Source organism: Leopardus geoffroyi, chromosome A2 (assembly GCF_018350155.1).
Source record: "Leopardus geoffroyi isolate Oge1 chromosome A2, O.geoffroyi_Oge1_pat1.0, whole genome shotgun sequence".
Taxonomy (NCBI): domain Eukaryota; kingdom Metazoa; phylum Chordata; class Mammalia; order Carnivora; family Felidae; genus Leopardus; species Leopardus geoffroyi.
In genome coordinates, this window is record NC_059331.1 from 57,445,506 (window position 1) to 57,469,095 (window position 23,590).

At 53.6% G+C, this 23,590-nt stretch overlaps 2 long non-coding RNA genes across 2 annotated transcripts; one reads left to right on the forward strand and one right to left on the reverse strand.

Moving 5' to 3' along the window:
• Positions 1 to 2,219: 2,219 nt before the first annotated feature.
• LOC123606071 lies at positions 2,220 to 23,578 on the reverse strand. The gene is made up of 3 exons (XR_006716079.1): positions 23,403 to 23,578; positions 21,561 to 21,742; positions 2,220 to 3,005 (listed from the first exon to the last, which is right to left on the reverse strand). It is a non-coding gene; the product is annotated as an uncharacterized LOC123606071 (long non-coding RNA).
• Positions 4,190 to 6,828, forward strand: LOC123606075. Its single transcript, XR_006716083.1, has 2 exons — positions 4,190 to 5,029; positions 6,260 to 6,828. It is a non-coding gene; the product is annotated as an uncharacterized LOC123606075 (long non-coding RNA).
• Positions 23,579 to 23,590: the final 12 nt, after the last annotated feature.

Here is a 23,590-nt window from a genome sequence, read left to right on the forward strand (position 1 = left end):
CCCACATCTAATCCTCTTGGGATGATTTTGGCCAAAGTTCTTCCTGTCTCTTGAACCCGAAAAGCTGCCTGACAGCCCAGCCATAGGCACTTCCTGGACTGCCGAGCGTCTGGGACACGCAGAGCCACGGTCACCGCCGCAGCTGCAGAGGCCTGACAGATTTATGCTCTGCTTCTACAGCAGTGGGTTTGGAGATTTACACTGGGTGGGGCAGGGCACCGGATAAAGGGAGATGCAAATGAATCGTCTTAAAGAGCTTCCTCAGGGAACAGCCAGCAGGCCCTGCAGTGAACAATGAGGATGGCTGGGGGGAATTACCCGCTCAGCTGTCATCCCTGAGCAGAGAAGTGTCAGAGGGGACTGGAGAGCCCAGGAAGCACGGAAGGAAAAAGCAATCTGGGGCCCCCACCACCCAGGGAGGTGTGCTGGAGAGGGAGAGCATCCACACCAACTTCCTGCCTGCCTTGCAGAGGCTAGAGAGCTCATTCCCTGCAGCGAGGGCTTGGGATGTCCTTCCCTGGGCTTTTCAGGGACCTCGCATAGTCATGGGTCAATATGCCCCGCTGCTCGCCCCGCTTCCCCAGCCCAGGCCCTTCCCTGCTCTTATGCCTCATCTCCTGTGTCTGGGAGGAGGGTCTGGCTTTTCCTCCAGCAGCATCTGGGGGCCCAGCGCCAGCCTCTTGACCCCCCACCTTCGTGACTGTGGCAGAGGCTGATCCGGGCCAGTTCTGCAGTGCTGCTCTGGGCTGGTTCCTGAGGGACTGTACCTCCAGACTTTCTGGTGATGTCGGCAGGCTCCTGACCCCCTGTATTACAACTCTTTCTGCTTAATACAGCCGCGTGTTATGGACTGGAGGTTTGTGTCCCCCACAATTCATATGTTGAAACCCTAACCCCAATATGATGGTATTTGGAGGTAAACAGGCTTAGATGAAGCCATGTGGGTGGAGCCCCCATGGGATTAGAGTCTTTACAAGAAGAGAAAGAGAGACCGACGACCCCACTCCTCTCTCAGGCACGTGAGGGCACAGCAAGAAGCGGCTACGTGCAAGCCAGAAAGAGAACTCACCGGAAACTGACCTCACTGACCCCCCTCACCTTGGACTCCCAAGCCTCCAGAACTGTGAGAAATAAATGTGTGTTGCTTACGCCCCCAGCTTGTGGTGGTTTGTCATATCAGCCTGAGCTGTCTAGTACACTGAGTGATTTTGTTTTTGCCATGTTCCCCAACCTTTGTGCTTTACACATGGGTGGCCCTCCACTCTCATCGCGGCTTCCTGCACTTGCCATGCTTTGCAAATGTTGTTCCCCCTGCCTGGGCTGCCCTTCCTTCTGCCCATCTGCCAGATGGACTTTTACTCAGCCTCTGTGGCAAAGCTGACATGCCATCCCTCTTCTGCTGTCCCCCCGCCCCCGTCTCTTTCTTGTGTCCATGATGCACAGAGTTAACAGCTTCCTCCCAGGCCCCCAGCACGTGGACCAGCATTTGCCAGGGAAACAGTTCACAAATGCCGATGGAGTGCCCACCAGGGTCCTCGCCCCCTGAGGAGTGTGGCACAGACCAGGAATGCCCACACGTTACCAGCTGGTCTGGCTCTTTCTGAGCTGTGTAGCCTGGGGCAACTCCTGAATTTCTCTGTGTCCCGTCCGAAGAGTGAGGCTGTTGGGACTGTTTACACTCGTAAATGTCCTATCAGGGTCCCCAGCATGGGTCAAGTGCCATGCAGGTGATGGTGACCACTGTCAGTGGTCAGACAGACAACCGACAGACAGAGTGGGGAAAACTCTGCCCCAGCCCTGAGAGCCATGAAGGCAACAGTCTGTCTACGGTGGTCAGGGAGGACTTTCCTGAGGAGGCGACGCTTGAGTGGAGGAGATCTGGACACCTCTGAGCATCTGCCGTTGCAGATACAGAGCCTCTTAGGCGGTGACACCCCTGGGGGGTGGGCCAGACAGTCAACCCAGCAGAAGGTGGGCTGTGCCAGGCATGCAGTGACGCTCAGACGGAGGGAGCCTCCTGGCAGGGGCTTCCGAGATCCCTTCCAGGCCAGTCCCTGCGTCCCTCTCCCTCAAGGCTGGGGCTGGTGCTCAGTAGGCATGGGCAGATGGAAGAGGCCTGAGGGACTTCGGGGGGGGGGTGCTCCCCAGAGTGGAAGCCCCCCCCCCCGGCATCACCACTGAAGCCAGAGAAAGACAAATGAGACACCAGACAATGTTTGTCGCACGAATCGGTGTCTGAATCTGCCAAATTCTCATCTTGCTGTGATTAAAAACCAGCTAGAGCATCATAAACTTGCTCTGGCTTCGGGCTGCAGCAGCTGAACATCAGTCACTGGGTGGCAGGCAGCTGGGCCCCACAGGGCTCTCTGGGGGAGGGAACGCCCTCTTATCAGGCTCCTGACTGTTCACCTGGAGCGGTGGGGTGCTGCCCAAGGTCAGCCTCCACAACAGGGTCTCCCACTGCCAGCCCCACTCACGGTGAGAAAACCGAGGCTCAGAGACGGCGGGTAGCCAGCTTTGGTCACACAGCTTGGAGGAGGCGATGGAGGCAGACACGTATCCCGGTGGGCTGCCCCTTTGCCTGGGTCTGGGGGTGAGGCAAGAAGGCAGGGGCTAGTAGCGACAGGACAAACACTGAAGCTGGTTGCTGGGGTGGGTGGGTTCAATTCAGTTGAGCTGGTTTCACATCGAAGGGGCAGTAGTTAAATGCACAGACCCTAGAGCCAACCTCACTTACTGCCTTGTGACACTGACCACCTCGGTGACCTCTTTGGGCTTTGGCGTGTGCATCTGTAAAGTGAATGTAATGCTTGCCCACCTCGGAGGGTGTGGGAGGATTACAGAAATACCAGCAGGCGCAGCACCCAGAGGAGAGCACGGTGCAGAACGAGGATCCTTCAAACGTTGCCTTTTGGTGTTGTTTACGGAGCTGGACGCTGTCCTCGGCCTGGGGGCTGTGGCGGCGAGGGCACGAGACCTCAACACTCTGGGAGTTTTAGGGTCTCCTGCAGGATGGGGGGGGGTGGCTGCTGGCAGCAAGGGGGCTCCCTGGGGAGCCGGCCACGCTGCCGATGTGGCGAGGGCTGGTCAAATAAAAGGAAAGCAAGCTGGACGTGAGCTTCCGTGGGGGACTGGCAAAGATATGCTGAGGGACACAGGATGACATGTGGAAAAGTTCCGGGAGTACAAAGGCAGTTGCAAAACATTACGCACGCAGTGTAATTCTATTTATGAGAGAGGAAGATGTATGCAGAGCGCCACCAGCTGCATGCTCGTGTGTACCTGACGATGCACAAAACAGTTCTGCCAGGATACACCTCAAACAGAGTCAGCAGGCGCCCGTTGGGCTGGGAACACTGGCCAAAAGGCACGTCAGCCCCGTTACAGCCTTAATTGGTCATCTAGAGGATGACTTCCTGTGTTGTTTTTTGAACCTGAATGCTGCGGATGAAGTTACTGAGTTAGTGTCGTTTTTCCTAGGTGAGGTTCCCCAGGACGGCAGCCCTGTGCTCGGGTGTTGGGGGGGGGTGGGCTGTCACAGCATCTACAGCCTGCCGGTTGGCAAAAGGTATAGACTGGTGTGTATTCCCAGGGAGGGATGCAGTGGCCACTCACAGGAGATGCTGACAGTTGGGGAACCCAGGCAAAGTTCTATAGGAGGACTTATCATGTTGTTGTTCCAGTTTTTCCATGGGTTTGACATTTTGAAAATAAAAAATTTCAGAACGTGTGACCCGGAAGAGATGGTGGAGTGCCAAAGAGGAGGGCCAAGCACCGGGGAGATTTGGAGAGAAGGTGGTATTTCAGCTAGTGGGGTAGGGGGGCAGGGTGGGGGCGGGGGCGAGCCCTGAGGGTGCTGGGCAGGTGGGCTGAAGGCGCTGGACAGCTCGGTGAGGCCTTTGAAGGCCAGGAGGTTTGGATTTCTTTCTATTGTTTAAAGGGAGCCAGAAGAGATGATCTCTGAGCTGGGGTGTGCCATGGTTGAGTGGGCAATGAAATCCTCCGACCGTCCGGTTGCTGCCTATGTGGGCCTGGCCTGGCTTAGCTTGTTCCCCTCCCCCATCCCCGCTGCACTCCCTCTCCTGTTCCTGTGGCCAAGTCCTCTCCCTTCTTGCTCCAGGACATTCTACCTGTCCGGGTGCTCGGCGGGGCCCTATTTCAGGATGGGAGTCTTGCAAGAAATGGGGTTGAGTCACAGTGTCCCTCAGGGGTCTGGACCCCCAAGATGTCCCCGGGGGGGTGTCCCCATTCCCTCTGTGACCGCAGATAAATCTCTGAACATATTTCCTCATCTGTAAAGCAGGGGCGGTAATGCATTGTCTCGCCAGCAGAGGCGCTGGGGAGTGGAACACTCCAGCACCTGGACTGGAGGCTGTCAGAACACATTGGCCCCTGTGACTGCATCTGTGGCCCCAACAAGTGGCCGGGGCCAGGCGCCTGGCGTGGGCACTGCCCATGGACCATGGCCTGCTCTAGGCCTTTGCCTCAGTGCTATTCACGGTACTGTTAACCAGTAAAACACCCTTGTCTGGTTGGTAAGTTGCCTTGAGCCCCTCCCACTGCCTGGCTGCCCGCCTGGAACTGCTCCCCACTTTCCCCAAATTCAGCAACTAAAAGGCTAACATCTGGTGCAGCAGGGAGCCTCCAGGATGCTGTGAAATAGTTCAACTATGCATCTCAGTTTCTCCTCTAGCCAAATCAATAGGGAAGGAGAAGTCCTGAGGCGTGAAGGAGGGGCCACCAGGGAAAAAACGAAGGGCCCCTAGGGAATGAATGAGAGGTCCTGTAGTACTTTAACGTCTTTGCCACTATGTGTCTGGAAGTGTACCAAGGCAGAGGCCATTGAAAATCCTCCCGGTCAACAGAAGGCAACAAACCCACACCACTGGCAGAGCACCTACTAGGTGGTGGAGCACCTACTAGGTGGTGAACCTTGCACTGCCTGCCAGGGGAACATGGAAGAAGCCATCCAGGGAGCTCACGTCCCAGAGCCATGCAGGCAGAGGAGACTGGACCATATTGTCAGATGGTAATATTGCCTTTGGCAGTCTAATGTTCTTTCTTTCCTTTCTTTTTCTTTCTTTCTTTCTTTCTTTCTTTCTTTCTTTCTTTCTTTCTTTCTTTTTAAAGTCTATTTATTTATTTTGAGAGAAAGAGAGAGAGAGAGAGAGAGAGAGAGACAGCATGAGTAGGGGAGGGGCAGAGAAAATCCCAAGCTGGTTCTGCACAGAGCCAATGCTGGGTCTGAACCCACGAAACTAAGAGATCACGACCCGAGCCAAAATCAAGAGTCATATGCTTAACCGACTGAGCCACCCAGCTGCCCCCAGAGCCTGACTTTCTCTGTCACAGCTACTCTGACTCTGTTTTCTCTCCAAAGCAGCTGTAGACAATACATAAGTGAATGGTGTGGCCATGTTCCAATAAAACTTTACAAAAGCAGCATAGAACAGAGATCCCAGAAATAAACCCTCACATACACGGTCAAATGGTCTGAGACAAGGGAGCCAAGACCACTCCAGGGTGAAAGGTCAGTGTTCAACGAATGGTGTCATGGAAACTGGATTCCACATGCAGAAGAATAAAGTCAGATCCAAACTTCACACCATAAAAAAAATTAATTCAAACAGATCAAAGACCTAAACATTAGAACTGAAACTATAAAAATCTTAGAAAGAAACATACAGAAAGCTTTATGACACTTTATGACACCAGGGTGTGGCAATTATTATTTTTTTGGATATAATACTAAAGCAGTCAGAGACAAAACATACACAGGACCCAAGGGAAAAAAAACAGCTACACCGGAAATCATCAAAAGTACAAACTTCTGTATATAAGGGGACATGTCGACAGAGTGAGAAGAAAATCCACGGAATGAGAGGTAATATTGGTAAATCATGAATTTGGTAAGGGATTGAGATCCAGAATAAAGAGCTGTTAAAACTCAACAAGAAAAAAACCCAACCCAATGAAAAAAACGTATGAAGGGCTTGAACGGATACACACGACCGGAATGCACATGAAAAGATGCTCAACTTGGGCAAATGCAAACCAAAACCACAATGAGATACCACTTCGCACCCAATCGATGGCGGTTACCAAAACCCAGAACAGCACTGGGCAAGATGCGGGGGAAATGCGTGCACTGCTGGTGGAACGTAACCTGGTGCAGCAGCTGTGGGAAACGGCAGGGCGGTTCCTCGAAAAACTTACTATAGAATTATCATTACAATCCAGCCACTCCTCTTGCGGGCAGGTACCCGGAAGAATGGAAAGCAGCGTCTCAAAGAGACATCTCTACACCACGCTCAGAGCACCGTGATTCACAGTGGCTGAAAGGCAGAAACGAGTCAAGTGTCCAACGATGGATGCACGGGGAGAACAAAACGTGACCGAGCCATACGATAGAGTATCACGCAGCCCTAAAAAAGAAGGAAGTTCCAACACACGCTGCGACGTGGATGAACGTTGAGGACATTATGCGAAGTGAAATGAACCCGTCACAAAAGGACACACACTGCATGACTTCACTCGCATGAGGTCCCTAGAGTCATCAAACTCAGAGACGGAAAGCAGAATGGTGGCTGCAGGCGCCGCGGTGGCGGGGGGCGGCGGGGGAGAAGCCTGGGGAGATCGTGTTTAATGTGGACAGGGTTTCAGTTTGGGGAGATGGAAAAGTTCCGGAGGTGGATGGTGGGGACGGTTACTTATGCCTCTCCACCTCACACCAATGGTTAAAATGGCAAATATTATGTTATGTAGATTTTAAAAAGGAAATGGAAAATAAAAAGCACCTCCTCACGTGAGCACATTGTTTGGTCCCTCCAACCCCATCCTTCGAAAGGGACCCAGAGAACTGGACCCTCACACAGTGCACGTGGGGCAGTCTGGCTTCCGACGGGCACAGGACGAGGGCGGTGGTAGGGATACTGATCACGCTGGACGACGATGAGGCTGATTATGGGGTGCCAGGATTAAGGGTGGGTTGGGGGGCGCCCGGGTGGCTCAGTCTGTTTGCGTCCGACTTCGGCTCAGGTCACGATCTTGCGGTCTGTGGGTTCGAGCCCCGTGTCGGGCTCTGTGCTGACGGCTGGGAGCCTGGAGCCTGCTTTGGATTCCGTGTCTCCCCCTCTCTCTCTGTCCCTCCCCACTCACTGTCTGTCTCTCAAAAACTGAGTAAACATTAAAAAAAAAAAAAAAAAAGAGTGGGTTGGAACCCTGATTTTCCAACGTGGCGTGGGCTTTGCTTTTCCCAGCACAGCACAGCACAGCACAGCACAGCATTTCTGTTGGCCTCTCTGTCAGCACAAAAGGCCATCACACCCCACCTTGTAGCTAAGTACCATTTCCTGGGTTCTCTGTGGGCCCACCTGGGAACCGGTCAATGACTCGGGTAGGGGCAAAGAGCAGACCCCTTCCTGCTCCCCACTTTCCTAGGAAGGCTTTCAGAACTCTTTTTGGCCACGGGGGCATGCTCTTTGGAAGGCACTCCTTTGGCACAGGGACAGTGTGAGGACATAACGCACAAGGGCCTGCCGCTAACACTCCAGCTCAGGGAGAAGGGTGTGCATGGGGCTGACTGGGCAGTCTCCAGCGGTAGTGACCTTCGGGCCCCAAGAGACAGGGTGAGGACTCTCTGTCCCTCTTCCTCCCTCCCTCCAGACCTCACTGGATCCTTAGGATCACTCTGAGAGGTGGTGACCGTCGCTGTGTCCCATTTACAGATGAGCAACCTGACGCTTGGTGGGAGCAGGCATTCTCAGCCCCAGCCTCTCTGACTTCAACTTGTGTTCCTCATGCCTGGCCTCTCCTGTCAGGATGAGACAGAGCGCATGCAGGGCGACGGAGCGAGGGAGGGTCCCAACTCCAGATCCCAGCTCCGTGGCTCTTAATCTGTGTGCCCTTGGGCAGGCATGTGACCTCTCTGGTCTCCTTGAACTCCTCGTCCCCAAGGCCTCCACGTGGCACACATTCAATTAATGTTAATTCTTCCTCTTCCCTTCCCGAAGGAGGAGCTGCTCATAGTCTAGAGGGAGGAGGCAAACATTTAATTAAGAAGAATTTAGAACACAATCTGAGACAGGGTTGCATAGAGCAATGAGCAGAGGGATCTCGGAGCACCAGGGAAAAAGACAGTGCCAGCGGAGGAGTCTCTCGGGCAATAAAGCAGGACGCATGAGAACTGCCGGGCCCCTGCCTGCACTCAGCTGCCCCCGAGGGCACAGCCCAGGCTTGCTTCAAAGTGGTGGCACCAGGCAGGGTGAGATCAGCCGCCTCTGTGGGGCCTCCTGGCCGACCTCGGCCGTGAGTTAAGTGCTAGCTCTCCCTTCTCCCAGAACTTACCCTGCCCTGTTAGGGATTAAACGCGGCTCCAGGGAAACCCAGACAGACTAAATGAGGCTTAAACAGATGGAAGCAGAACGCGGTGCTGTTGAAATCTCGCTCACCTCGTGCCTGCTTTGCCCCCAGCACTCTGCAACCCCAGACCGCAACTTTCCTGTAGTCCTGGGTCCCAGAGGAGGACAGCATCACCACCATCATCATCGGCCATGATTAGAGCAGCAGCTGTCCCTTCTGCGCCCATCCCAGACACTCTGCACCAGAGGCCAGCAGGCCACGGCCCCCAGGCCACATCTGGCCCACCGGCTGTTTTCCTAAGGTCTCACTGGAATGCAGCCATACACCCACCGTTGACATGTCGTCAATGGCTGGGGCATCTGCAGAATTGAGTGGTGATGACAGACTGTATGGCCCACAGAGCCTAAAGTATTTCCTGTCTGGCCCTTGACAGAAAACATTTGTTGATTCTGTTCTATATCTGTCTCATGTACTCCTCACAGCCTCCTGGGAAGCCAATGTTATTATTCTCATTTGACACAGGAGGGCCCTAAGGCTTGGAGAGGGGAGGCTGGCCCCATCGGGACAGGGCTTCATCCTGTTCCCAGCATACACAGCAGGGCCAGGCAGAGAACAGCTGCTTGGTGACTATTTACTGAAAGGATAGACAGACATATGGACGCATGACACGACTTGAATGAACCACCCTACTCTGCACGGACCCTCCTGGCACCTGTAGGGATAAGGTGCTTGCTGCCCCAGGGACCAAGGCCCTACGCAGAGCTGTGCACCCATAAGCTGACGTGCTCTGAGATGCCACCTGTCAAGGTCCTGGGCAGCCAGGGCACAACAGGGCCAAGGCCAGTCCTGAGTGGACAAGCAGGGGTGGCCAGGGAGGCACAAACCGGCTGTTTTTGTCTCTGGAGGATGATAGGCTTGGGGCCTGCTTTGGGGCTGTGCGATCTACAAAGAGCAAAAGGGAAAGAACGGGGCTAAGAGTCCCTGGCCCACAGGAAGTAGGTGCTCCCCTCCGCTGAATCAGCGGAGCATCGCGGGGGCTGGGCACTGGGCCAGGCTGCGGAATTCCTGGCTCTGACAATGGAGGGAAGAGACCAGGGGCTGCCGGGTGAGCTGGGCGTTGTGCAGCCCTCCAGAACTTACCCCGGGCTCAGGGCACTGCTAAGGCAGCTGGAGACTGAAATGGGCCCTCCATCCAAACTAAAGACCACATCCCTCAAGGCTGGGTGGAAATAATCCAGGTCTGCCAGAGGCAGGCAAGAGCTCCTAGCACCTGCCCTGGGTCAGGCCTGCCTGCAGGATGTCCACTTTCCAGTGAGGGGGATGACAGTAAACCAAATCTGGCACAAGGTGACAGGCACTGTGGATAGAAATACCCTCTCAGGGGAAGGGGTTAATGTTGCAAGTACAAACAGGCTGGTCAGGGAAGGCCCCCAGGAGATGAAACTATGTAAAGACTTGATGGTGAGGGAGCCACGCAGGTGTCCGGGGGGAAGAGTGAGCCAGGCAGAAGGCATTGCCAGTGCAAAGGCCCTGGGGCAGGAGTGTGCCTGGAACCCAGCCAGTGACCGCAGGAAGAGATGAGGGCAGAAGGATGATGGGGCAGATGATCAGGACCATGAGGGTTATGGGGAGGACGCTGTTTCTCACTGTGCGTGAGGTGGGAGCCCATGGTAGGGGGCTGAGGGGCTGGCACTGACCTAGCTTTTATCGGGATCCCTCTGGCTGTCCAGTGGAGAATGGACTGAGTGTGAGAAGGAAGGAAGGAAAGAGACAATGAATGAATGCATAGAGGGGCTGGGGAGGGGAACCAGGAGCTGAACAGAGCTGCACACTCAGGAGACACACAGGGGTAAGGCAGCATGTGGGTCGCAGACCGCTAACTGTGCCCTGCAGGATAACCAGTGCTCTCAAAGCTGGAGCTCAGCACAGACTCCCAGGAAGAGTATTTCCACTAGGTCCCCACCAGCGGCTTCACTTTGCTGCCCAGGACCCTGGAGCTCAGAGAGTGCTGGACCTTGCCGAGGTCACATGGCCTCGTTACTGGATAGGTTAGGACGCGAATCCACATCCTCCTCACCACGACACCAGGCTCTGGGCCCTCCAGGGGGCAGCAGCATCCCAACTCCTCGGATCCACCACGAGCTCCTTCACTCCTTCAGCGTCAGTCTAATGAAGGAGGAGGGCTTGGAGAACGTGCAGGCTGGTGACCCTTTCCCACCGAGAGGAACGTCTTCATGCGCGCGCCCAGTATGAGGTGTGCTGGGTCTCCTGCATGCCCCATGGGACAGGGCTGGAATTTACCGCTCTCTTTATTTTAATAAAGACCATTCAGGGCCCTGAAAGTTAATCTCCCAGGAAGACAATTACATGTCAAATAATACACCCACTGAGCAAATGATTAAGAAAAACCCAGCCAAGAAGGTTTTGCACAGGCGAAGTCTGAGATATGTGAGCTCAACATGGAAGGCCTTGGAAGGTTATTACCAGGTGGAAATGAACACAGGCGCACGGGTGAGGCAAGGGAGTCTATTTGTAATGTTTGCGCCCCCCCCCCACCCCCGCAACTCGTTTCAAACCTGAAGACAGCGTCTGTTGGGAAAGCCAGTCTTCTCTGTCCCCTAGTAAAAGCAGACAAGCCCTGAGCTGAGGGGTAGCAAAGGGACACGGCTTGTGGGTGTGGTCGGCCCCACGCAAGTCAGGCTGGCCTGCGTCAGTGGCCAGCATACAACCACGAGGGTTCACATCTAAATGTGGCCTGTGACTTCTGAAATGTTGGGGGCCAGTGTCCCTATCAGCGATGATTGACGGCAATGGAGAAGCCAGCTGAGTCCTTAGATGGGCCCAAGTCTCCGCACCAGCCAGCCTTTCTCTGTTATGTGGTAATGTGACCCCAGCAGCTCTGAGTTTGCACCCCGGATCCAGCCTCCAGGTGTGGACAGTGAGACCCGGAGACGTCAAGCAAGTTGCTAGGATTATAGTGTGTGACGGAACATGGAACCCAGGCCCAGTTCTGCGCCCCCCAGTACCCTACTCTGCCCTGGGCCCGTAGCAGGTCTGCCGCTTGGCCTGGAGTCAGGCTGATCAATCTGGATTATCATGGGACTTGCTATATGTAGAACAAAGGCTGACCAACTATGGGTCTTGAGCCAAATGTGGCTTGCTGCCTGCTTTTGTAAGTCAAGTTTTGCTGGAACACAGGCATGCTCACTTCTGTCTGTATCGGGGTATGGCAGCTTTTGGACAAGAGCAGCCCAAGAGATGCTGCCCACTCAGGCCAATCCAGCTGTTTAGTGTGGGTTCCCTCCAATCCTCAGTCTGGCAACCCTTTTGTGCCCTGAGGAGGCTCACATTAGGGTGCATGGCCCCTTTGCAAGGCTGTGAGGGTGAGCAGCTTGTGGGGGTAGGGGGAGGGTGGTGATAGCGGATCGTCAGGACCCCATTTATAGATCAGGTCATCCTGGTTGCTTTAGTAAGCTGTGACTGCTGGGGGAGGGCAGCTTCTAGGGGTCTTGATGAGCTCACCAAACTGCGCCCCTAAAGCGGGGAAGTCTAGGACTCCAGAATGTTAACCATTGGAAGTTGTGCTCAACTCCTGAACCTCAGTTTGTCTGCCTATAAGGGGGGCTCATATTCAATGATTTCTGAGGCCCTGCTCTGCCAGAATAGTCTATGGATCTCAATAAAGACCCACAGGACTCTGACAGGTGGTGAGCAGTGGCTCCTCTGGAAAGTGGGGCTATTAGTGGCACCTCCCATCCTCCCTCCCCTCACAGCCACAGTGGATTGCAATTGTGCAAACCGGAGATGCCCAGACTGTGAAGAGGTAGACAGGGCTCACACACAGAACTCAAGAAAGGGCACCGGTAGGACTGCCATTGGTGGCATAACTGGCAAATGTCATGGGCAGTGACCCCACCCCTGACTCATGAGCAGAGGATCTCTCAGGTGCACCTCCCATGGGAGCTCCTGGCTCCCCTAGGCTTCTCTGGCTCAGTCATGAGCCCTGCTTCCTTCTGGTGGCCCCTGGTTTATTACATCTGTTTTCCATCCTTTTACTTTTAACATATTTTCATCTTTATATTTAAGGTATTTCTTGTAGGTAGTACATAGTTCTTGCTTTCTAAAAACATCTAATCTGGGGTGCCTGGGTGGCTTGGTCAATTAAGCGCCGGACTTCAGCTCAAGTCATGATCTCACAGTTTGTGGGTTCCAGCCCTGTGTTGGGCTCTGTGCTGACAGCTCAGAGCCTGGAGCCTGCTTTGGATTCTGTGTCTCCCTCTTTCTACCCCTCCCCTGCTTGCTTTCTCTCTCTCTCTCTCAAAAATAAACATTAAAAAAAAAAAACCCACCATATCTGACAATCACTGCCTTTTAATTAGTGTAGTTAGGCCATTTACATTTAATATGAATACTGAAATGATTAGACATATCTGTTTGTTTTCTTTCTATCTCATTGGTTCCTTGTTCTCTTTTTCTTCTTTTCCTAACACTTTTTTTTAATTATTTGAATATTTTTTGTGACTGCATTAGAGTTTAATCTTTACAAGTTAAAAAAAAAATCTTGCATGTTTATACACAACCTGTTGAATATATGGAATGCAGTTATAATAACTATTTTAATGGCCTTTTCTGCTAATTCTAGCATCAGTGTTTATTTTGGGCCAGTCTGATTAATTTTTCTTCTCATATGGGTCATATTTTCTTGCCTGTTTCCATGCCATAAAACTTTTCACTGGATGTCAGACTTTGTGAATTTCGCCCTGCTGGATATTTTTGTATTCCTCTAAACCACCTTGAGCTTTGTTCTGGGACATGGTAAGTTATGTGGAAATAACTTGATCCTTTAGTGTCTTGTTTTTAAGGTTGTCAAATTCAGCAGTGCTTGGCTTAGGGCTAATCCTTTCCTACTACTGGGGCAAGTCTGTTCAGAATACTTTAGCCAATGTCCCAGGCATCATGAGGTTTTCTAGTCTGGCTGGTAAGAGCAGACACTTGCTACCTCCGACTTCTTTTGGATAGTTGATTTCCCAGTTTCTCTCACACATGTTCTAGCCAGCACTCCACTGAATACCCAAGGGAGAAACTCTGCAGATGTCCTGAGTACTCCCTTCATGCCGTGCAGTCCTCTTTGATACTTGTGGTGAGCTCTAGCTGCTTTGGTCTTTCCAGACACTCAGCTCCACCTCTTTAACTCAGGGAGGACTCCAGGCTCTGTCCTCCACTCCCTTACTACACATGCACACGCACACACACACACACACACACACACACACACGGACACACACACCACCTGCCAAGTTGGGTCATGACCTCTTCCCCAGGAAGATGCTCAGAGCACCACAGAGATCACTTCCTTCCTCTCAGGGATCAGTGTCCATTCTTGCCTGATGTTCATTTAGTGTCTTCAAAACCTGTTTCATGTGGTTTGTCCATTTTTGGGGTGTTTCAGCTGTCCCATTCTGTTGGAAGCCTGGTTTTGAACATCAAATGGGTTCTGTTTCGCCAGCAAATTTCAAGGAACGCCAGGGGATCCTGGAACTGGATCCCACATTACAAGCAGATGCTCCCTTCACACCTGAATCTCCTCCCCATGACCCCAGAAAGTGTGGGTCACCCCTCTGCTTTCTGAATACAAAAACGGGGAGGGGGTTGGAGCTCTTTTAGAGATAAGGAAATGACACGTGTTTCTCTTGATGTCAACATTGCCGTGGCCAATGAACTTGCAGTGCAGGGGTAACACTCGGAATGTCTAACCAGATGGGCCCTTTAGCACCTGTGGTGACCAGAGGGCTGTGGCAATGGAGGAAAGGCTGGGAGAGCCGTCCTAGCTGGCCAGCAGCCTTGCAACGGCCTCCCACTCTGTCCAGGCTGTTGCAAGCATGGATTCAGAACATGGACCCAGATGATGGAGCTGGAATTTGCGGGAAGCTAACTTCCTGTCAGTGTGAAAAGTCTCAGGCAGTGAGGAGCCCCCATCCCTGGAAAGGTGCAAGCAGGAGCTGATCCTCTAGCAGGGATGTAACAGGAGATGCTGAACTACACGGTGCGCTCTGCCTCTTCCATGTGGTACAGATGTCACGACCACGTGCTGGAGTGAGAATCCCACTTCACGGACTCACAGACCCTTCTCCCTTCTGGAGCGCGTTTCCACAGAAATGCCGTGCACAGGCCTGCGGCACCTCCCTGCATTGTCCCCGTGGTCCTGGGTGGCTACCATCCACGCCAGGCCTGGCACATACTGCCTCACTGCGGGGACCGGGCCATGCCTCACTCAGTCCGTTCCATAACTGGCCGCTTCTGAGAAGGCGCTGTACCGAGTCGCCAGGGTTAGCAAACTAGTTCAAGGTAATTTATGACTCTGGGATGCTCGGGTTTTTAAATACAACAGACCACTACAAACTGCAAAAGCTTCAAGCTCTCTCCCCAAGGGAGACAGCCCGGCGCAGCCCGGGGCAATGGTGCTGACGCCAGGTGGGCAGGACGAGCTGGCACACTCGCAGGTCTGGCTGGCTTAACTCACTATGAGCCCCAGGGAGGCACTCCTGCAGGCCTCGTGAAGACCGCCCCGCCCCCCCCCCCCCCCCCCCCCCCCCGCCGCCATTCTTCCCTCCCTTGTCTCTGGTATGCATGAGAAGGTGATGAAGATTTTTCTCCTGCGCTGTGATGGCACCGAAACCACAGTGCATTCGGGGGTGCTACATCCTAGTTGGCTTGTTTCTCTTTTTTAATGCTAATAATATTGATTTTGGGTACAGTGGATCTCAGGCAAGGGAAACTCCAGTAAACGAAAGCTGACTATAGCCAAACGTGGCTGATGTTTCTTTTTTCCTCGGGGTTGGCAGGCCCTGCCTGCCTTTCCATCTGTCCAGTGCTGGCCTTGAACACCCAGAGTGGCTTCTCTGCATGCTCTCCTGTGGGCTGCCTTCCTGCCTTGGTGCTGGCGCCCAGAGCTTGAGACCCATTTCTGTCTGCAAGAGGACTGTGGTCTCTGCCCTTGCTCCTCTGAGCTCTGGCTGCCGCCTGCATCCAGCATCCGTTCCCAGCACCCCCCGTCCCGGCTCGAGGCCGAGCTCATCTGGGGCCTGCTACCAGGTGCAGTGACCCTCCCCTTCCCTTGCAGACATCAACTGTGAGTCAGCACTGAATGCAGGTCCCCAGTACACCCATACCTTGCCAGCCTCATCCTCAGTGCACACTCCCAGCTAGGGGTAGGGATTCGGGGTGAGTGAGACACAGCCCCGGCCTCAGGCCTTGGCCTTTCTGACTCAGGAGGCTGACACACACATGCACCAATGAGGGACACAAGTACACTGTCTTCTGTGACGGGGGGAGGGGGGTGAGCCTGGGAGAGCCCAGAAGAAGCCTGGAGGGCTTCCTGGAAGAGGTGGTGCCAAAGGTGTGCGATGTTCCATATGATCTCCGCAGTCCTTGGGTGTAAGCATCCCACAGAAAGACACCTCCATGGGGACTGTTGAGTCTATCGCTACTGGCTAGGTGGCATTTGGTGACAAAGGAACAGATGGTCCCAGCTTCCTCTGCCTAGTCCTGGATTGTTGGGGGTCTGGTTTCTTCAGGGCGACAGAGACACAGCCATGGCTGACTGTTCCGGGGCCCTGGCTCCTGCCTGGCTCCTCTCTCCAGAACACGGGACACTGCGGTTGACCCCTTAACAGCTCTGTTCCTCCACCCCCCTGTCTCCGTACCCTTTGCACTATGATGGGGCAGCTCTTCCCATCAGGGGTGGGGTCTAGATCCCCCCGCTTGGAATCTGCGCTGGCTCCGTGACTTGCTCTGGCCGACAGAATGTGGTGGAAATGATGCCGTGCCAATTTCAGGCATAGGCCTCAAAGAGCCTCGTGGCCTTGCGTGCCCACCCTCTCGGGACCCTGGCACCACCATGTGCAGAAGCCCAGACGGCCTCCTGGAAGAATGGGACACATGTAGCCTACTCACCACGGCCCCTAGTCGCCCCGGCCAACAGCCAGCCAGCAATCGGCCGACCCCTGCCATTGACCACACATGCTTGAGGGAGCCCAGAAGACCTGCCCCACCAGCTAGCTGCTCAGCTAAGTCAACAGTTGGCGCAAGCTGCTACATTTCGGGGTGGTAATTCGGCAGCAGAAACTAACTGATCCCGGCATCCCAGCATTCTGGGCAGGATGCACAGGCGGCAGGATTTATAGGCAGAGGCCTGGCTGCAGACAGATGGACTGGCTGGCCTCGGGACCGTCACCAGGCCCTCATGTTTGCTGTTACCTGGGTTCTGCTCTACAGCTAGGATCTACAGTCAGCACAGTTACGACCAAGGTATAGTTGGCCCGGGAGTGGCTGCGCCTAAGCCATCTGGCCTCCTCTACGGTTTCCTGGACCTACCCAGGGCCTTCCAGCCGCTTTCCATGACACTCCAGGTGAAACCCAAATGCCTCACCATCCCACACGATGCTCCCTACTCCCACCCTGCTCCCAGCTTTGCGCCTCTCACTGCACTCCAGACACACCTGCCTCCAACCCATAAGACCCAACCTGACCTCCGGGCCTTTGCATGTGCAGCTCTCCTGACTAGCGTGCTTTTCCCGGATACCCGCACGGCTCCCCCCCATTTCCTTCAGGCTCTGACCCAGTAGGCTTTGGTAAACAAACCGGAGATCACAGATCATTCTTAGCAAATGGCCTGTGTCACTCCCTGCACACCGCTCCCGCTTTATTTCTTTTCAGAGCAATTAGCATCACTGGGTGCAAAAGTGTCCACATTGTGAGACATCCAGTGGGAGCCAGCGAAGGTTAGGAAGGGGGGGTGGGATGCTGAGAAAGACGTCGGCGTTGGGACCTTCATAGCACACAGCCACTGACTGGGAGCCGATGTGTCCTGAAGCAGCCTGGCACCCCCCACTGCCAGACAAACCAGCAGAGACACTGTTGGCAGTGCTTCAGCCACATGTAGGAGCCGGTATCGCACTCAGCAGCACAAGCCCAGATTTATGGCCATGGCATAACTGCTTACCAGTGTCATGCAGGTGACACATGTTTGTCAAAAACACCTCGTCTTGAGGTGGCCACAGAGAGCAGTTCCCTGGAACACAAGAGGCTTCGCAAAGCAAGGCGTCCCTGGGGCTCCTGCCTTCTGAAACCCCTTAATCGAGGGCCCACCATTTAGGGCCCTTCTCAGAGTTTCTAGAGCCTTCAAAAGAGAGAAGTCTCTAACTGGGGCTGGGACTCCCCGGCCGCAAACAGGAGCAACACTGGCTGGCCTGGCTCAGCCTCGGAAGCTGGGGATAAAAGAGGGGGATATTCTGGGGGAATATCTTTCCAAACTTGGGGTTGGGAACAATTTCTTTAACAAGGTGTTAAAAGCTCGGTAAGCATAAAAAAAAATCGATAGGTTTGACTGCAGTAAAATGTAAATTTCCTTTCACCAAATGATGGGTGAAAAGACAAATCACTAAAAGCAGAAGGCCTCTGGCATATGTACAACTAGCAAAGGATCAGTATCCAGAATACATAAAGAAGTCCTACAAATCCACAGGAAGAAAAGAGGCAATGAGCAAAAAGACCACAGCAGGCGTGTCGTAGAGGAGGAAATGGAGTGCACAGATGAACACGGGAAAAGCTGCCCGCTGTCACGAGGATGCAGGGAAGTGCAAGGTAAGGTCCCCGTGAGAGATTTCACATCCATCAGGCTCACAGTGAGGAAGATATGTGACATCTGACAGCACCTGGGTCTGAGACGATGTAGATCAGCTGGCACCCACGGTTGATGAGTGTGAAACCTGGTCTGGCCACACTGAAAACCGCTTTGGCCTTTTCTTGTTAGGTTGACCAGTCCCATACCTTAGCACCCTGCAAATCCACTCCCAGGAGTCACACAAGGCACACCCAAGAAGAGTTCGTCGCAGCACTGTTAGCAAGAGGAGGGGGAGAAAGGAAATGACCCAGATACTCATTGACAGAGCAATGCAAAAAGAAATTGTAGCACAGTGACACAATTTCTTTCCACACTGGTGACAGCAAACTCCAGCTACACAGCAGCACAGCTCAAGCTCAGAGAGAGGGAAACGTTGAGTACAAAAATGCAAACTTTAGAGATCTACATACAGACAGCAAGTTTTTAGAGCTTGAGAACAAAGAAGCAATCTAATGTTTAGGCTTATTCAGTCGGCCTGTGAGCAAGAGAATGGCAAACAAACAAACACCAAATTGCAGAGAGGGGTGACCTCCAGGCAAGGAGAAGATGGAAGTGACTGGGAATGTTCTAGTTCTGGAGTTGAGCTGTGGGCCCACGGATGTTCATTGTCCCACCATCCTTCATAATGCACGAAACACACGAAGTATTAAAACAGAACAGAGGCAAAGGAGAAAAACAAGAAGAGAAACATGGTGTGGGTCCAGACACATCCAGTATGATTTCCTTGTCACACACATAGTTGACTGTTTTCACGTGGTGTCACGGGGGGTACCAAGAGTTCTGTCGAGAGGCCAGAGCGGGAAGTGAAAGGACAGGCCATTGGACGAGGGCATTCTTCCCTCTGGACCTCAGTTTCTCCATATGCAAAACGAGGGGGTGTACCAGGAGTGGCAAATGGCTGGCGTGCGTAACCCAGGTCTCCCCTTCCTCACCCGCTGCGGACACTACTCATGGATTGCAGCACTGTTTCACATGGAGCACAGACACGCAGCGTTGGGCTCCGCAGCTGGGCCCTGCACCCTGCCGGGGATGCCAGTCTGAGAGGGCACACTAAGTGATACCTACGTGCTGATCTGGAGAGGTCCAGATCCCTCCAGCTGTGGCCTGGAAGGTTCTGAAGCCTCACCAGTAGGCACTAGCTAGTCTGAGAGGCAGGGGCCCTAGGGAGGAGCCGACTGGCTTTGGAAATGACCCTAGCCGGACCCTGGCAGCGTGCAGCCTCAGCATCTACACTGCCCACGCCTGTGGCCTCCGGTCCGCCGCGGGGGGGCCCCTGGCCCCCCCATCATCTGACCAGAGCCCGTGCTCCCATCCGTCAGGTGGGCAGGCTCATGTCTACGCTCTGCGGGTGAGCTCTGCTGGACCTGAAAACGGCAAGACGGGCGGAGGGCCAGGCAGGAGCTCAGCTTCACCCTCTAGCCCAGAGAGCTGTGGAAGCGGCCCCGTTGTGCCAGATTCAACCAGCTCTCTGAGGCAGGACGATGGCATTCCTTTCATCACCGCCTAGGCCTGCCTGGGCCTGCAAGCCTTTGCTCCTCTGCTCCCCTCCATACCTGCCCCCCTGCCCCCACCCGTCCCCTCTTCCTCCCCTTATGGTCCCAGCTCACAAGGCTCCTCCTTGGTTGTGCTATTCCATCTACCTCCCACCCCCCACCCCCCCAGTGAGCGCTGACGTCCCTTCCTCTAGACAACCACCACACAGAGGTCAGCTTTCCCGAGGAGAGCTTGTGTGCTGGGTCTGGTCCAGTTTCTGTGGGTGTCTGTCCCCTCCAGTATGGGGAGCCCAGCAGGGTCCACCTCACACCCGCATGAAGATAATACCATCAAACAGCCACAATTCCTTGGAATCAATGGGCTTCTCCGAGAACTGTCCACCACTGCCTAAGCCGCACAGCCAGGGAGGTTGGCAGTCGGGGAATGGTACCTCCCTCCCTATTCCAACAGCGAGAAACTCAAGGGCCACAGAGGGGGGTGACTTTTCCAGCATCACTGCCCACCCTCCAACCTTTGGGAGGCTGAGAAGCTTTTCTGTCATGTCCCATCAGGGCCCTCAAACCCCAGGAAACACCTCACTTCCCCAGAGCAGGGGCCTGCTGAGTGACCACAGCCCCTAATCATGGAGCATCTGGTTTCATCTTGGTCCCTGCGGATTCTTTTAACAACAAGATCACGTGGAGAGACATCATACCCAGGGACGTGATGCTTCGGCGATTCGTCTCTCTTTCATTTTGTTCACCTGATACACGTTTTAAATGACTACTGGGCTGTGTACACAGGAAGCCTTGATTCACTAGAAAGACCGTGGCGGGTTTTCTTAGAAGACAAAGTCAGGAATTTAAGGCATCCAGACGTGTCCAATGAGCAGAGTGGAGACAAAGATGTCTCTCCCGCTGCTGTGTCCGGGAACACAGCTGCCCACACACGCCCACCACACCCTCGGATCAGAGCCTGCCACTGATATCCACGGTGTGCAAGGGCTTGGAACCCACTGTCATCGTTATCACCATCCCTCGACCCCAAGAAGCAAACACCATGAGCTTGCAAAGGCACTCCGACAGGAATGCTCACTTGTGTTCCCAGGAATACACACAGACGCCAGATATTTACTTCTGGTTCCAACGTCTCCTGGGTTCATCCTCTTGCAAGTCCTGGAAACTCTGGGCACCACTTCTTGCCCTACAATCCCTCCATCAGATCCCCCCATCGCCCACTCTCCCAGGAAGCTCCCCCCACCTGGACACCTCCAAATCCTCCTCAAAGCCATCTCTGGCTCCCCCTCTTCCTTGCCTTCTCGCTGGCCCCTTTACACTAATTTCCTGCTAGAACGATCATAATGGGTTCAAATGCTGCTGCTTGCACACCCATCTCCCCCGTCACGGGGCAGGTTGTGGGAGCAGGGCGCAGGGCTGATGTACCCCCTTACCTCCAGCCCCTCAGCATGGGCCCGGGCACATTGGTGGGGGTGGAGTAGGGCCTCAAAGAAGCATGATCTAAATCCCTGGGCTCTGTTTTCCTCCAACTTAGAGTGTAGTCAAAGAGCTCTAATGACAAAGAAGGTAAATTCTAGGAATTCTGAACAGGGACCAGGCCATCCTTTCCTGAGTACTTCACAGCGAAGCCAAGACCTCACTGGTGAGTAACTGTCAACTGCCCAACAGTGGGAGTGAAGAACTTTCCCAGGAGAGAGAGAGACACAGACAAATGTTGTAAGGAGGGAGGGAGCAACTTGTGTAAGGACCGAAAGGCCAGTGGTGCCTCAGCAAAGCAATGGGGCGATGGGCAAGAGTTCATGGATTCTGCGTATCGGTTAGGTTAGGATGGGTTACGCTGCATAACACACAATTCTCTAAATCTCAGTGGCCTACAATAAAGTTTCTTTATGTCTCAGACTACATGCACATGTGGCTCTCCTTCGTCTCCTCTCCCCTCTGCACTCAGGTTGACAGACCAGTCTGTCTCTATCTGGAATATTGCCATTGTGGTGGAAAAAGGAAAAGAAAAGTGGTAAATTACTCACTGGTTCTTAACGCGTGTGCTCACATCTGTTTTCACTGTTCAGCAGCCCCTCTGCCATGCCTGAGGACAACATGGGCCGTGCTGTATAATCCTCCAACCGAGCAGGGCACTTCGATACAGGGCACCGAATGGGGGGGAGTGGTAATCCAGTTCCACACCGTGCTTATGAGTTTGACGTCTTTCCTAGGATCAGTGAAATCTGTTGAATAAACTGTTCATTTCTAAAAATCCCTCTGGCTGTAGTGAGAGACACAGATTGGAAATGGGCAAGGGTGGGATTCGGGAGAAAATTCAGGAGGCTGCCTCAGTTTCCCAGGCAAAAAAAAAAAGAAAAGTACTTTACACTAGGGTCATGGCAGTGGAAACGGAGAGAAGCCAAGAGATTTAAAAGATGGAAGGGTCTAGTGATGTACAAAGAGGAGCAGAGGTGAGTGAATGTGTGACGCCAGAATGGCCAAAAGATACAGCAGGCTTGGCTTCTCATGTCTTAAACAGTTGCTGGCTCCCATCTTTGGGGAGGACCAGCTACTCTATTCTCTGCTTGTCCTTGGGCTGTCTATGTTCTCCTAAGAAATCTCCCTTCTTGCTTGAAAAAAAAAAAGGCTGAGCTAAATAAAGATGGGAACACATGGATGTGGTGAGCAGCCGAGTGAGCTGACAAATGAGTGACACAGTGACCAGGGGAATTAATTCCTGTCTCCAAGTGTTCAAAGAGTGAAGAGAAACTAGACTCAACCGGAAGAAAAAGAAAGTCCTCCCACTGGGCATGCCTCAAAAGGATCCCTCGCCTCCCTACTGACACATCAGGCATCTTTCTTCTTCCACGGGGCTATGACCAATTTCGGCTATAACAGAGGAAGGGGAGTGGGTGAGAGAAGAAGAAGGGAGGGACAGGGAGGCAGAGGAAGGATGGGCTCCATGGACATATAGCAACCTGTATAGAACCCTTCCTCTCCTCCATGTGGCCTCCCTCCCTATGCTTCCTTTTTAGAGTTCCAGACTTGACTTTCAGTGGTGGGAGGGCTTGGGATTCACAAACACCTCAAAAGAGAATTTCTGTAGCAGCAGCATTAGGCCACCTTACAGGAAAATAGAGCCTTGGGGTCCACACAGGCACAGAAAGCCGCGGGGTCTCCTCTGCCCTGGGTGTTCTCATTAGCCAAGAAGTGGAACGTTCAGACACAGAACTGTATGGTTTGGACTCAGTTCAGCGCACCCACGGGGACAGCAACCACGATGCTCCCAGTGGCAGCAGAGGGAGTGTTGTGGTCACTGTCCATGGTGCTTACAGGCTGACTCAGCTGGAGAGGCTTGTTCTAAGACCCAGCCACACAGGATGTCAGAGCTGAGAGGGCTCCAGGATTTCAACTTTCCCAGTGCCTCATTTTGCAGATAAGAAAGCACAAGTCCAGAGAGGGGAAAGACTTCCCTCAGGGCCACACAGTGGGTGGCACCGAGGGACTGGAAGCTAGCCTCTAGATGCTTGCTCAGACAAAACTCATTTCCTTGGAAGGCTCCTGGGATTTGCCCCCAGAAACCCAGAAATAATTAGACCCTGAAAACTCACGGGAGGACATAGTAGGTACTCAGTGGACACTGGTTGACTGAATAAACGAGTATACTGGGATGCAAAAAAACAAATTTGAAGCTGGGCGTGGGCCCCGGATCCTGAATTCAAACAGGAAGTCGTGTTCCTTTTTGGTATGGGTGAAATGGTACGGAAGAAAGCAGTGGGGGAAGGGAAGAAGTGCTGCCACGAAGACAGTGGGGTGGCGGGAAGAGGATAAGAGCAGGTGCAACCCAGGACATTAAGCACAGAGGAGGGCAGCAACTGGACACTAACCTCTGTTCTCTCAGGTTCACTCCCACACAGGAAAACAGGTTGAACAGCTCAGGAGTTTCCTTAGGGAGGGTGGTCACAGGACCTCAATCTGGCCATCCTCCCTGGCCACAGTGATTGGCTCAGCACTGGGTATGTGCCAGTTAGGTCCCAGTGGGTCCTGACCTTAGGGCTGGAATCATAGGGAATGA